The 14,669-nt window shown below is 35.5% G+C and overlaps 1 pseudogene; it reads right to left on the reverse strand.

Annotated features, from left to right (window-relative positions):
- Positions 1 to 744: 744 nt before the first annotated feature.
- On the reverse strand, positions 745 to 1,707 carry LOC124959399 (olfactory receptor 4S2-like; annotated as a pseudogene).
- Between the last annotated feature and the right edge of the window lie 12,962 nt (positions 1,708 to 14,669).

Below are 14,669 nucleotides of genomic sequence, written 5' to 3' on the forward strand. Positions count from 1 at the left end.
TATCTTTTTTACCTTTAATTCTATAGCTACATCAATACCATATGTCATTTTTAAGTACAATTGTTCTTTCCATATAATGTTCATACTCCACACCCAGTCAATGCCTGAAACTCAAGAATAGTTAGTAGCATGGATAATAGATTTCAGGAAAAGATAATGAAACCATGATAGAGGTCATTGGTGCTGTGTACAGTTACTAAAGAAAAATAAATTTCAGGCTGTGGCTCATGGTAAGGCCAGAAGACCTGTGTCACTGGAACAAATATCAATTCAATCAAAAAAGAAATAATTTTCCATGATGAGAATATTACTGAAATGTTACAACTGAAAAGGGGACTATTTATTGTAGGTTAATCAGTCCAATCTTTTTATTGTTTGGATACAATGAGCACCAGAGTATGAAAAAGATTCTTCCCAATACCAAGTGATGAAAACGAATCATTTGTCTTTTCAGCTTGGATATTAGTTCTTTGACATTCTGCAAACACCTCCCCTCTCAGTCCAGGTGTATTAGGTTATGTTTTCTCTGTCTTTTGAATACTTTGTATAGGAGAACATTAGCTTTGATATGTTGCTTTATTCTGTATTCTACAATCCATGCAATATATACATATGAGAGCTTAATATGCACCAGTTCTTCCCTCAAATTCTGTGAATTTGTTCTGATTGTCTTTACTGTACAGAGGAGTTTAACCACAGTGGAGAAAATTTAAGGTCATTCAAAAGATCATTTTGCTTAAATTATTACTCCCAACTATTTGCCACTGGTCCAAAAAACATTTTGCCCCACAGTTTCTTCATAGCAATTTTTACTTCTGAATTTCTCAGTGTGTAAATTAGAGGATTCAACATTGGAGTGATAATGGTGTAAAATACAGCCACCATCTTATCCTCTGAGAAGGTAGTGTCAGGCCTCATGTACATAAAAGTACAGGGACCGAAAAATATGATGACCACCGCAACATGGGAGCCACAGGTGGACAGAACTTCACGTCATCCTTCTGCTGACTGCTTTCTCAGAGAAACCAGAATGACACTGTGGGAGATGAGCAAGATCACAAAGCTTCCCAGAGTAATGGTACCACTGTTGGCTGTCACAACAACACCAACAACATAGGTGTCTGTGCAGGCAAGCTTCAGCACAGGGTGGACATCACAGAAGTAGTGATCAATCTCATTGGGTCCACAGAAGGGTAATTGGACTACCAGAGCCACTTGGATAATGGAGTGTATGAACCCACCTACCCAGGTCCCCAGCAACATTTTATTGCATTTCTCCCGGTCCATGATAGTCATGAAGTGCAGGGGTTTACAGATGGCCACATAATGATCATCGGTCATTACAGTAAGGATGAAGATCTCAATGCAACCAAAGAAATGCACCCCAAAGAGTTGCAGCATGCACCCTGCATAAGATATAGTTTTGTTCTTTGCTAACAGGTCAGCAATCATCTTAGGTGCTGTGACCGAAGAATAACAAATGTCTACAAAAGACAAGAAGTTGAGAAAGAAATACATGGGAGACTTGAACAGGTTGCCCATGCAAACTGTCAGCATGATGAGAAGGTTTCCCAGAAGAAAAACTGTGTAGAAGAAGGAGAACACCACAAAACAGACTTCCTCCACTTCTGGGTTCTGAGAAAGGCCCCAGAAGATAAACTCAGATACATTGTTTATTTTTTCCATGGGATGAGTCCATATGCCCATCTTCCCAAGAGACAAATTACCTGAAGGACACAAGAAAAGGACTATCATCATTTATTTCTAACTCAAAACAAATGAATAATTTTAGTAGTTGATAATAGAAAAATTGGTAGCTAGTCTCGATTGGCAAACATGCTTAAAATTAAATTGCATCTTTTCCAATTATCTTACTTCTATGTAATATTCATTTTTTTCACTTCAGATAAAGAAACAGTGTCCATAGAGATAACATAAATCCCCTGAGTATCACTAGTTATCAGGTATCTTTCCTCCTTTGCTATGTATTAAGGTTTGTTTCCAAATGAATTTTTTATTTTTTTTTACTTATGATTGATACATATTATTTTTACAGAATTACGAGATTCATTTTGGCATACTTATATTTACATAAAAATGTAATTTGATCAAAATAGTTTTATTTTGCATAAGGCACTCTAATTTTGAAAGAACATCTATTTGGGGAAATAGTAATATTTGTATATAAGAAAATGTTTTTTGATCTTACAACATGTAGAATTAGAAAAATGAGGAGTTTTATATCATTTATGTATGATTTATCAAAATGCATAAATGCATTCTACTGTCATGTGTAACTAATTAGAACAACTAAAAAATTAATAAAAAAAAATTTAAAAAGAAAGTGTATAAGTCTTGAGTCCGTAACCAGATCTCTTGAATGCAAATGTTTGCATAAATTTCATCAAGTAAACTAGAATATCCTCCTTCTCCCCAGATGATCTAACTGACTTCAATAATTAGTTAAAACACCATGCAGAGTAAAGCATGTTCTGTTCCCCCTCAGTTTGAGCCCGCCACTGTTCCTCTCCTCATTAGAGAGATCAGTGTTAACAAAATGCAATGGTGCCAGAACAAAGTCTATCTTTCAAAATGCTTAAAAATATGTTTTTCTTCATTTTTGATGCATAAGTAAAAATGCTTGTCCTCACTTTCCTTGCTGAGTATTTCCATGCCTGTTCACAATATCTACTCATGGGTCCTCAAGGACTTGGGACTACAGACTTCCACAGGTTCTCCTTCTGAGCCTGGATCTTGACTAAATGACTGCATAGCACCTTATTTGATTCCAAGCTCCAGATGTGGTGTGAGGTCATAGAAAGAGAATCAAAATTATAAAAATTAGACTGAAGTGATGCTGTTGTAACATGGGTACATTGTTTAACTTCCCACAGCTTCCAGCATCTCATTTGTGAAAGGACAAGAGTTTCACTCTATTACTTATCACTTTAGCACTTATTTCTACTATGAAATTAAGTCATTTCTGTAAGCACGGATTAATCAAAACACGATTTCTCTCTTAACTGGATCTATGTAAAAGGGAGAGGAAAAAAGCATCATTCAGTCCTTTAATGTCCACAGTTTTTGCATGTCCTTCTTGTATTTCCAGTTTTATGGTAGTTGCATTAGATCTCCCAGTGTGGAAGAATACAGTATTTCAGGAAGATATTACCATTGAATGCTAATTAAAATTTATTTAAGATGAGGAGGAAGTATAACTTAAAAAGATGAACATTCATTTGTGGAATTCCAGGCACACTAGTAGAGATTACTGGTAGGTTTTAGTGGAAATGTGTGTGGAATAATTGTAAAGGATTCTTCCTCAAATCAAGCCAAGGATGTAAACGTTTCCTCTAGTTGCAGACTGTGCTGCTGAGAATCCACTGAGTTTAGTGCTTACCACTACTGATCTCTGTGTTGCACCGGGTCCACCCATTCCTCTGTTGTGCTTGGCACTTCCACCTTTGGGGATATTGCAGGTCATTGTTCCACCAAGGCTGTGTATTGGATTCGGTAGTCATTACCTTCGGAAGTCATGCCTTCTATTGGGCATTACAAAATGATGATAGTAATGACCGCAATTGCAATAGCAAGAATGTAATTCAGATTTGGGATCAAGCACATTCCCTACTTTTATATGTTCATACACCTTTAGTTTTTTCATTGATCTTAAAAACAACCTATTCTCCAGTGAGCTTCCCTCAATTTATTGCAGATCACAGCATAGCAGTCTTGGCAAATATCATTCACACTGTTCGGTTCTCTAGAACAAACCAGGCACATGCACACAAGCTGAGGAACTATTCCTTTACTATCCAAAACACAAGGTACTAGAGGAAAACTTCTCTCTCCTTAAACCAAGCCCCAACCCAAAGATGCCTTCCTGCCTTTGCTGAGCATTTGAATCTGACACCGTAAAATCTTTGAAATGATTGGCATTTTCCTATCGTGGCATTTATGACTCCCTATCTCACAGTCATGTATAGAAAACCTTTTATCTTATCATCATCTTAATCACTTTATTCTCCATTTATTTTACAAAGTGGTGTATTGTATTGCAATTTTATTACAAATGTACAAAATCTAAGAATTTAAATGAATTTCCCTTTCCAACAAATATTCTGTATTCATTTAAAAAAGAAGAAAGAAAATCTCACCAGTATTTTCCAGCTCTTGAATTTGCTTTATTTTTCTCTCTCTTTCTTAGAAAATGTGAGTGCAGAAGATCAAATTAAAGAATGATACCTGGGAAATTGCTTTGTAAATAGTTAGCACCAGAGAATCCCAGACACCTTAAATTCAAAAGCTGGTAGAAGTCAGTCTTTGTTGTTCCTGGTTATCTCACCTGCTTAAATCTGCATTTTCACAGTACTTTTGACAATAAATGCTCTTTTATTTTCTACTTCTTGTAGAGTCTGCTTAAAGAAAATAAAACAAATGATAATGACCTTGGGGAAAGCTTTTCTCCAATGTCATCTTCCATAGACAATACCAAATCACAGACCTAACAATGAACTTTAATTTCCAGGTTTCTTCAACAATAAATAAATAAATAAATAAATAAATAAAAACTTAAATTTGCAAGTCAATCAATTATCAGATCATAATGCTAACTCAAAGCAATTAAGCAAACAAATAATTTTTATGATTGTTTACCTTCTTCATTGAGTCTATGTGGTTCAATACATGTACTGAATAGTACACACTTAATATACCATATTAAAATATATATATTATTAATGTAACTTTAATTGTTCTACTCTTTTTGAAATCCCTATTTGAATATAAAAGGGTTTATTCAATTATGTTCTTAGATTTCTTTATTTTTCTCCTTAATTAAGTCTATGCTGATTTCTGCAGGAATATGAGGTTCATTTCTGACCTGTATTTGAGATAAATAGTGGTTTTGACTGTAATTCATTTATTCCTTTTAGTACCTTATACATAATAGTTGGGTTTATTTTGACAAAGAGGTAAATGCATATAGTTTTTTTTCCATTTCAGTTCCCAGTATTATCCCCTCCCCTTCCCTCCTGTCTTCTTCCTTCCCCTAATCTATTGTTCTTCATTCCACTTATTTATTTTTAGGGGTGCATAATAGTAATATGTAAAATTGGAATGCATTGTGATATATTCACAAATGTACATAGCATAATCCAGTCACCTTTATTACCCAGTCTTGTGTTGTTTTGTTTTGCTTTTGTATCAGGAATTGAACCCAGATACAAAACCCCACACCCTAGCCCTTTGGATTTTTTTTTTCTGACAGTGTCACCATAAGTTGCTTTACTCTGAACTTTCAAACCTCCTGCCTCTGCCTCTGCATTTACTTTTGACTACAAATCATTTGGTTGATTTTTGACCAATCACTCTCTTGCTTTTTTGTTTCCTACTCCTATTATTTCCTTTTCTTCCTACTTATTCATTTTATTTTCCCCTTCCTACATTGACCTCACTATCTCCTTCCTTTCTCACACAGCTTGCAAAATGTAAAAGACATCTTGTTCAGACCCCCACTATGCATGGAATTAGCAGAGAAATGCCTAGAACATCAAGAGCATGATGAAGGAGCAGTGAGCCCAGATTTGAGGGAACGCTCAACATGATTAAGTACTGTATGGGTTTCCTATTGCTGTTGCAACAAAGTGCTGTAAATTTAGTAGCTTAAATCAATATAAATTCAATGCCTTAGAATTCTTGAGGTAAGAAATCTAAATTTGGCCTCATTGAACTAAAAATAAAAGCACTAGGGATTGCATTCTGTATAAACTATACATAAAAATTAATTTCCTTCTATAAGATGCAAGGTCTCTGGTCTGATTCCGAGATCCTTAATCCATTTTGAGTTGAGTTTCGTGCATGGTGAGAGATATGGGTTTAGTTTCATTCTGTTGCATATGGATTTCCAATTCTCCCAGCACCATTTGTTGAAGAGGCTATCTTTTCTCCATTGCATATTTTTGGCCCCTTTATCTAGTATGAGAAAATTGTATTTATTTGGGTTTGTGTCCGTGTCCTCTATTCTGTACCATTGATCCACCTTTCTATTTTGGTACCAATACCATGCCATTTTTGTTACTATTGCTTTGTAGTAGAGTTGAAGATCTGGTATTGCGATACCCCCTGATTCATTCTTTCTACTGAGAATTGCTTTAGCTATTCTGGGTTTTTTATTCTTCCAGATGAATTTCATAATTGCTTGCTCTATTTCTCTAAGGTACATCGTTGGGATTTTAATTGGAATTGCATTGAATCTGTATAGCACTTTTGGTAGTATGGCCATTTTGACAATATTAATTCTTCCTATCCAAGAACATGGGAGATCTTTCCATCTTCTAAGGTTTTCTTTAATTTCTTTCTTTAGTGTTCTGTAGTTCTCATTGTAGAGGTCTTTCACCTCTTTTGTGAGATTGATTCCCAAGTATTTTATTTTTTTCGATGCTATTGTGAATGGGGTAGTTTTCCTGATTTCTCTTTTTGAAGATTCATCGCTTATGTATAAAAATGCCTTAGATTTATGTGCATTGATATGCATCTTATAGAAGAAAAAGTAGGTCCAGAGCTTCAACATGTCGCCTTAGGAACAGACTTCCTCAACAGGACTCCCATAGGACAAGAAATAAAAGCAAGAATTAATAACTGGGATAGATTCAAACTAAAAAGCTTTCTCTCAGCAAAGGAAACTATCAGCAATGCGAAGAAAGAGCCTACAGAGTGGGAGAAAATCTTTGCCTATCATACTTCAGATAGAGTGCAAATCTCCAGAATTTATAAAGAACTCAAAAAACTCTACACCAAGAATGCAAATAATCCAATCGACAAATGGGCTAAGGAAATGAATAGACACTTCACAGAAGAAGATGTACAAGTAATCAACAAACATATGGAAAAATGTTCAACATCTCTAGTAATAAGAGAAATGGAAATCAAAACCACCCTAAGATTCCATCTCACCCCAATTAGAATGGCGATTATCAAGAATACAAGCAACAACAGGTGTTGGCGAGGATGTGGTGAAAAAGGTACACTCATACATTGCTGGTGGGGTTGCAAATTAGTGCAGCCACTCTGGAAAGCAGTGTGGAGACTCCTTAGAAAACTTGGAATGGAACCACCATTTGACCCAGCTATCCCACTCCTTGGCCTATACCCAAAGGACTTAAAATCAGCATATTACAGAGATACAGTCACATCAATGTTCATAGCTGCTCAGTTCACAATAGCCAGATTGTGGAACGAACCTAGATGTCCTTCAATTGATGAATGGATAAAGAAACTGTGGTATATATATACAATGGAATATTTTTTTTTGAATTGTTTACAGTAAAAACTTATTTTTATTTTATTTTATTTTTTATTTTTTATTTTTTTTATGTTTACATAGGGTAATGATGTTTATTTTATTTTTCCCCTCCCCCCCACCCCTCCCACCCCTCTTTTCCCTCTCCACAGTCCTTCTTTCCTTCATTCTTACCGCTCTCCTTAGCCTAACTCTAAACCTAACCCTAAACCAAATGCTACCCCTCCCACCCCCCATTATATGTCCTCATCCGCTTATCAGCGAGATCATTCGTCCTTTAGTTTTTTGAGATTGGCTTATCTCACTTAGCATGATATTCTCCAATTTCGACCATTTGCCTACAAATGCCATAATTTTATCATTCTTCATTGCGGAGTAATATTCCATTGTATAAATATGCCACAGTTTCTTTATCCATTCATCAACTGAAGGGCATCTAGGTTGGTTCCACAATCTGGCTATGGTGAATTGAGCAGCAATGAACATTGATGTGGCTGTATCTCTGTAGTATGCTGATTTTAAGTCCTTTGGGTATAGGCCAAGGAGTGGGATAGCTGGGTCAAATGGTGGTTCCATTCCAAGCTTTCTGAGGAATCTCCACACTGCTTTCCAGAGTGGCTGCACTAATTTGCAACCCCACCAGCAATGTATGAGTGTTCCTTTTTCACCACATCCTCGCCAACACCTATTGTTGCTTGTGTTCTTGATAATCGCCATTCTAATTGGGGTGAGATGAAATCTTAGGGTAGTTTTGATTTGCATTTCCCTTATTACTAGGGATGTTGAACATTTTTTCATATATCTGGTGATTACTTGTACATCTTCTTCTGTGAAGTGTCTGTTCATTTCCTTAGCCCATTTGTTGATTGGATTATTTGTATTCTTCGTGTAGAGTTTTTTGAGTTCTTTATAGATTCTGGAAATTAGCGCTCTATCTGAGGTATGGTTGGCAAAGATATTCTCCCACTCTGTAGGCTCTCTCTTCACATTTCTGATAGTTTCCTTTGCTGAGAGAAAGCTTTTTAGTTTGAATCTATCCCAGTTGTTGATTCTTGCTTTTATTTCTTGTGCTATGGGAGTCCTGTTAAGGAAGTCTGATCCTAAGCCAACAAGTTGAAGATTTGTACCTACTTTTTCTTCTATAAGATGCAGGGTCTCTGGTCTGATTCCGAGGTCCTTGATCCATTTTGAGTTGAGTTTTGTGTAGGGTGATAGATAGGGGTTTAATTTCATTCTATTGCATATAGTTTTCCAGTTTTCCCAGCACCATTTGTTGAAGAGGCTATCTTTTCTCCATTGCATATTGTTGGAACCTTTGTCTAGTATGAGAAAATTGTATTTATTTGGGTTTGTGTCCATGTCCTCTATTCTGTACCATTGATCTGCCTGTCTATTTTGGTACCAATACCATGCCGTTTTTGTTACTATTGCTTTGTAGTAGAGTTGAAGATCTGGTATTGCAATACCCCCTGCTTCGCTCTTGCTACTGAGGATTGCTTTAGCTATTCTAGGTTTTTTATTCTTCCAGATGAATTTCATAATTGCTTGCTCTATTTCTGCAAGGTACATCATTGGGATTTTAATTGGAATTGCATTGAATCTGTATAGCACTTTAGGTAGTATAGCCATTTTGACGATATTAATTCTGCCTATCCAGGAACATGGGAGATCTTTCCATCTTCTAAGGTTTTCTTTAATTTCTTTCTTTAGTGTTCTGTAGTTCTCATTGTAGAGGTCTTTCACCTCTTTTGTGAGATTGATTCCCAAGTATTTTATTTTTTTCGATGCTATTGTGAATGGGGTAGTTTTCCTAATTTCTCTTTCTGAAGATTCATCACTTATGTATAAAAATGCATTGGATTTATGAGCATTGATCTTGTAACCTGCTACTTTACTGAATTCACTTATGAGTTCTAAAAGTTTTCTGGTGGAATTTCCAGGTTCCTCTAAATATATAATCATGTCATCAGCGAACAGGGATAGTTTGAGTTCTTCTTTTCCAATTCGTATCCCTTTAATTTCTTTGGTTTGTCTGATTGCTCTGGCTAGAGTCTCAAGGACGATGTTGAATAGAAGCGGTGAAAGAGGGCATCCCTGCCTTGTTCCAGTTTTTAGGGGGAACGCTTTCAGTTTTTCACCATTTACAATGATATTAGCCATGGGCTTAGCGTAGATTGCCTTTATAATGTTTAGGAATGTTCCCACTACCCCAATTTTTTCTAGTGTTTTGAGCATGAAGGGATGCTGTATTTTATCAAATGCTTTTTCTGCATCTATTGAAATAATCATGTGATTCTTAACTTTAAGTCTGTGATATGGTGAATGACATTTATTGATTTCCGAATGTTGAACCAACCTTGCATCCCTGGGATAAAACCCACTTGATCGTGGTGCACTATCTTTTTAATATATATTTGTATGCGATTTGCTAAAATTTTGTTGAGAATTTTTGCATCGATGTTCATTAAGGATATTGGTCTGAAATTTTCTTTCCTGGATGTGTCTCTGTGTGGTTTAGGTATCAGTGTGATAATGGCTTCATAGAACGAGTTTGGTAGGGTTCCCTCCTCTTCTATTTCATGGAATAGTTTGAGGAGTATTGGAATGAGCTCTTCTTTAAAGGTTTTGTAGAACTCGGCTGAGAACCCATCTGGTCCTGGACTTTTCTTTGTTGGTAGGCTTTTGATGACCTCTTCTATTTCATTGCTTGAAATTGGTTTATTTAAGTTGTGTATGTCCTCCTCGTTCAGTTTAGGTAGTTCATATGTCTCTAGAAATTTGTTGATGTCTTCGAGGTTTTCTGTTTTGTTGGAGTATAGATTTTCGAAATAGCTTCTAATTATGTTTTGTATTTCACTCGTGTCTGTTGTGATGTTTCCTTGTTCATTCCGAATTTTAGTAATTTGAGTATTCTCCCTCTTTCTCTTTGTTAGTGTGGCTAAGGGTTTATCAATTTTATTCATTTTTTCAAAGAACCAACTATTTATTTTGTTAATTTTTCCGATTGTTTCTTTTGTTTCGATTTCGTTGATTTCGGCTCTGATTTTAACTATTTCCTGTCTTCTACTACTTTTGGTATTGGTCTGCTCTTCTTTTTCTAGTGCTTTGAGCTGTAGTGTTAAGTCGTTTATTTGTTGATTTCTACTTCTTTTTTTGAATGCACCCCATGAAATAAATCTTCCTCTAAGTACTGCTTTCATAGTGTCCCAGAGATTTTGATATGATGTGTCTTTGTTCTCGTTTACTTCTAAGAATTTTTTTATTTCCCTCCTGATGTCTTCTGTTATCCATTCATCATATAATAGTGTATTATTTAGTCTCTAGGTATTGGAGAAGTTTCTGATTTTTATTCTGTCATTTATTTCTAATTTCAATCCATTATGATCTGATAGAGTACAAGGTAGTATCTCTATCTTCTTGTATTTGCTAACAGTAGCTTTGTGGCATAAAATATGGTCTATTTTAGAGAAGGATCCATGTGCTGCTGAGAAGAAAGTGTATTCGTTCTTTGTTGGATGGTATATTCTATATATGTCCGTTAAGTCTAAATTGCTGATTGTGTTGTTGAGATCTATAGTTTCTTTATTCAATTTTTGTTTGGACGATCTATCCAGTGGTGAGAAAGGTGTGTTAAAATCGCCTAGTATGATTGTGTTGTGGTCTATTTGATTTCTGTAATTGAGAAGGATTTGTTTGACGTACGTGGATGAGCCAATGTTCGGGGCATAGATATTTATGATTGTTATGTCTTGCTGATTTATGCTTCCCTTAAGCAGCATGTAATGTCCTTCTTTATCCCTTCTGACTAGTTTTGGTTTGAAGTCCACATTATCTGAGATGAGGATGGATACTCCAGCTTTTTTGCTGTGTCCGTGTGCATGTTATGTTTTTCCCCATCCTTTCACCTTTAGTCTATGGGTGTCTCTTTCTATGAGATGAGTCTCTTGCAGGCAGCATATTGTTGGATTTTTCTTTTTAATCCAATCTGCCAGTCTGTGTCTTTTGATTGATGAATTCAGGCCATTAACATTCAGGGTTATTATTGTGATATGATTTGTATTCCCAGTCAATTGACTCATATTTGTTTTTGACATGATTTGGTTTCTCCTTTATTTGGCTATTCCTTTAGGCTAGCGCCTCCTGTTGCTGATTTGCATCGTTGTTTTTCATCTCTTCCTCATGGAATATTTTGCTGAGAATGTTCTGTAATGCTGGCTTTCTTTTTGTAAATTCCTTTAGCTTTTGTTTATCATGGAAGGATCTTATTTCATCGTCAAATTTGAAGGTAAGTTTTGCTGGGTATAAGATTCTTGGTTGGCATCCGTTTTCTTTCAGGGCTTGGTATATGTTGCTCCAGGCCCTTCTAGCTTTTAGGGTCTACAATGGAATATTACTCTGCCATAAAGAATTTTAAAATTATGGCATTTGCAGGCAAATGGATGAAACTGGAGAATATCATGCTAAGTGATATAAGCCAATCTCAAAAAAACAATGGACAAAAGATATCACTAATAAGTGGATGATGACACATAATGGGGGGTGGGAGGGGTTAGTGTTAGGGTTAGAGTTAGGGTTAGGGAGGGGGGCAAGAATGGAGGAAGGAAGGACTGTATAGAGGGAAAAGAGGGGTGGGAGGGGTGGGGGGGAAGGGAAAAAATAACAGAATGAATCAAACAACATTACCCTATGTAAATTTATGATTACACAAATGGTATGCCTTTACGCCATGTATAAACAGAGAAACATCATGTATCCCATTTGTTTACAATAAAAAAAAGTAAAAAAAAAATTAATTTCCTTAATTCTCCTTCCAACTTCTGAAGACTGTCTTCTTCCTTCCAGGCCTTTCCCCCATCTTTGAAACCAGTGGTATCACTTCTTCAAGTCTCTCTAGGACTCTAACCTTCTCTTCTGCCTCTTTCTTCCACCAAGAAAATTTGTGAGTAAATTGGACCCACCTGGATAATTCAGGATAATAACCTTTTTTTAAGGTCAATTGATTACTAAATGTGGTTCCAATTATAATCTGGATCTCTCTTTATAATGCTCTAAAAACTATTCCTATGTTCTTTGAATAGTTCAAAACTATTCATATGTTCTCAGACATTTTTGGGAGTCCACATTCTGCTTACCACAATTCAGTATTTAGTTGGGTGGTTGGGAAATTCAATCTGCCTTATTTTTTGCCAACTTTTTAAAAAAATGTGGTTTAAGATCATGGAGAAATTTAAATATGTTTTTGGATAAAATGCTAAATATTACACATAAATATAGAATATTAATGTCCATATCAAAGTTCATATTTCACACATGAAAATATGAGCAAGAAAATGATAACAGATGACAGTAATTTCTTGGATGGTAAAAGCCAATTATATGGTACGGGATAGTGGAATGATAAAAACTATTATAATAAAGCATATTGTCAGGTACAGCACATACATAGTTGCATCAACATAAATGAACCACTCAATTAATTATATAAAATTAACCCTATTGAATCAAGGTATAGAACTTTTCAGCACACCAGAAACCTATCTTAGGACCCTTCCTCATCATTACTATATTCCCACCCATAAACCTCACTTTTTTCTGCATGTACATTAATTATATTTCTTTGTAAATCCTGAGTAAATAAGTCTTTTAGTTTTGGGGTCTATAAAATAGACCCTTGAGTTAGGTGAGAGATATGTGTAAGAGTCAACTAGCTAAATAGAGACTTCCTCAAGGGAAGTTCCATGTCTTAGAATATAAGAAGAAAATTTAGAAAATCACAGGTCAGAATTTACATGATTCTTGTCATGAAAAAATCTGAGAAATCATAAAGCAAAGTCTCTGAAAAAGCAGATGAATGATGAAATGGTGACCTGTCAATCATTGCTCCCTTTCTATCCTCTGATGAGCTGACTCCTGAGCCTCATGCAAATTATTTATTCAACTAATAAACAAATGGTAAAAATAGCTTTAAACCATATTCACTAATATTTTAGAGGTTAACTGTTCTGACCTTTGAAATAAGCAACACAAAAAAATATGGATAAAACTAGGAAGATGGGAAAGTACCTTGGACATTTGAAGGAAAACAAAAATAAATAAACCAAAAAAATCTTGAGCAGATTGCATATGAAGTCATGTACAAGTTGAGCATGGAGATGTCACATGGACCCATTGTCATTTGAAGGTAGGAAGATTGTGTTTTATTAAGTGTAGGATAAAAATCCAATGCAAGGCTGCTCTACAGAGAAGAGATATGATCCAAACATGATTTCAAAAGGGCCAATTGGACTACAATATCAGAATAGTTTGTAGGGAACCCAAGTTAAAGCGCAGAGAATTTTCTGGAAGATATTGTGGTATGTTGGGGGCAGGAAGTATCAAAGCAGTAATGGCAATGATGAAATTAGGAATATTTTGAAGGTATAATCCTTTAAATATATTGTTAAATAAGATGTAAGGAGTAGAGTAGTGAAAGAGATTGCATAGGCACTATGATAATGTGAGATGAAGAACACCTAGGGAAAAAAGACTTTTGTGGGAAATGAAGGACAGACTTTTAAATATGAAACTGAGATCCAATTGGAGATGTGACTTCGCTTGAATGTGCAAATTATCTTAAGTGGTACATAAGTATTATACTTACTTAAATTCATATGGAATGCATCTTTCCATCTTTTTATACTCTTGTCAATTCTCACTTTATCCACTTTAAAGCTCAGTTAGGAATGTTTGCTCTGAGAAGCCCTCTCTGATCCCAGTTTGATTAATAGTTTCCATGAGCCCTTAGCACATCATGAACATATTTAAAATTGCACTTACTAAATTGAGTTATAATTTTATGATCCCATTAACATGTTAGCAAACCAACACAGGTAAGGAATGATGTTTTATTGAATTTGGTAAACCCAAAGTCTACCGTAGGTAGTTTGACACAACACAGGTTTATTTTTACCCAGAAAATAAATAAAATACTACATTGAATGTTTCTTCTGGTCTTTTATAAGTTGAAAGTTTCTAATATCTGAAATCTGCATCTGTGAAAAAATAGAAGGAAGAAAAGGACAATGTAACTTGTCCTCTTGGGTCTCTACATTGTTCTTCTGCATTTCACCCACGGTGTGCAACCTCCTTGTTTCCCAACTGACACTGCCAGTGAGACCCTGGGTTCACTGGTCTTCTTTCTTGCTTTTTTATCATTTAAGCATCTATTCCCCAGTCTTTTCTCTGAAATCAATTTCAAACTTGTTCTTCTGAGAAAATGCCATATTGTTATAATAATTTTATCTAACTGGATTTTCACAGAGCACTCTTTTAGCAATTTCATCTTTCTTCTCCTTTGAGATATTTCTTCTGTTGGCAATGGCTGTGACTG

This window comes from Sciurus carolinensis, chromosome 11 (assembly GCF_902686445.1).
Source record: "Sciurus carolinensis chromosome 11, mSciCar1.2, whole genome shotgun sequence".
In the NCBI taxonomy this organism is placed as follows: Eukaryota; Metazoa; Chordata; class Mammalia; order Rodentia; family Sciuridae; genus Sciurus; species Sciurus carolinensis.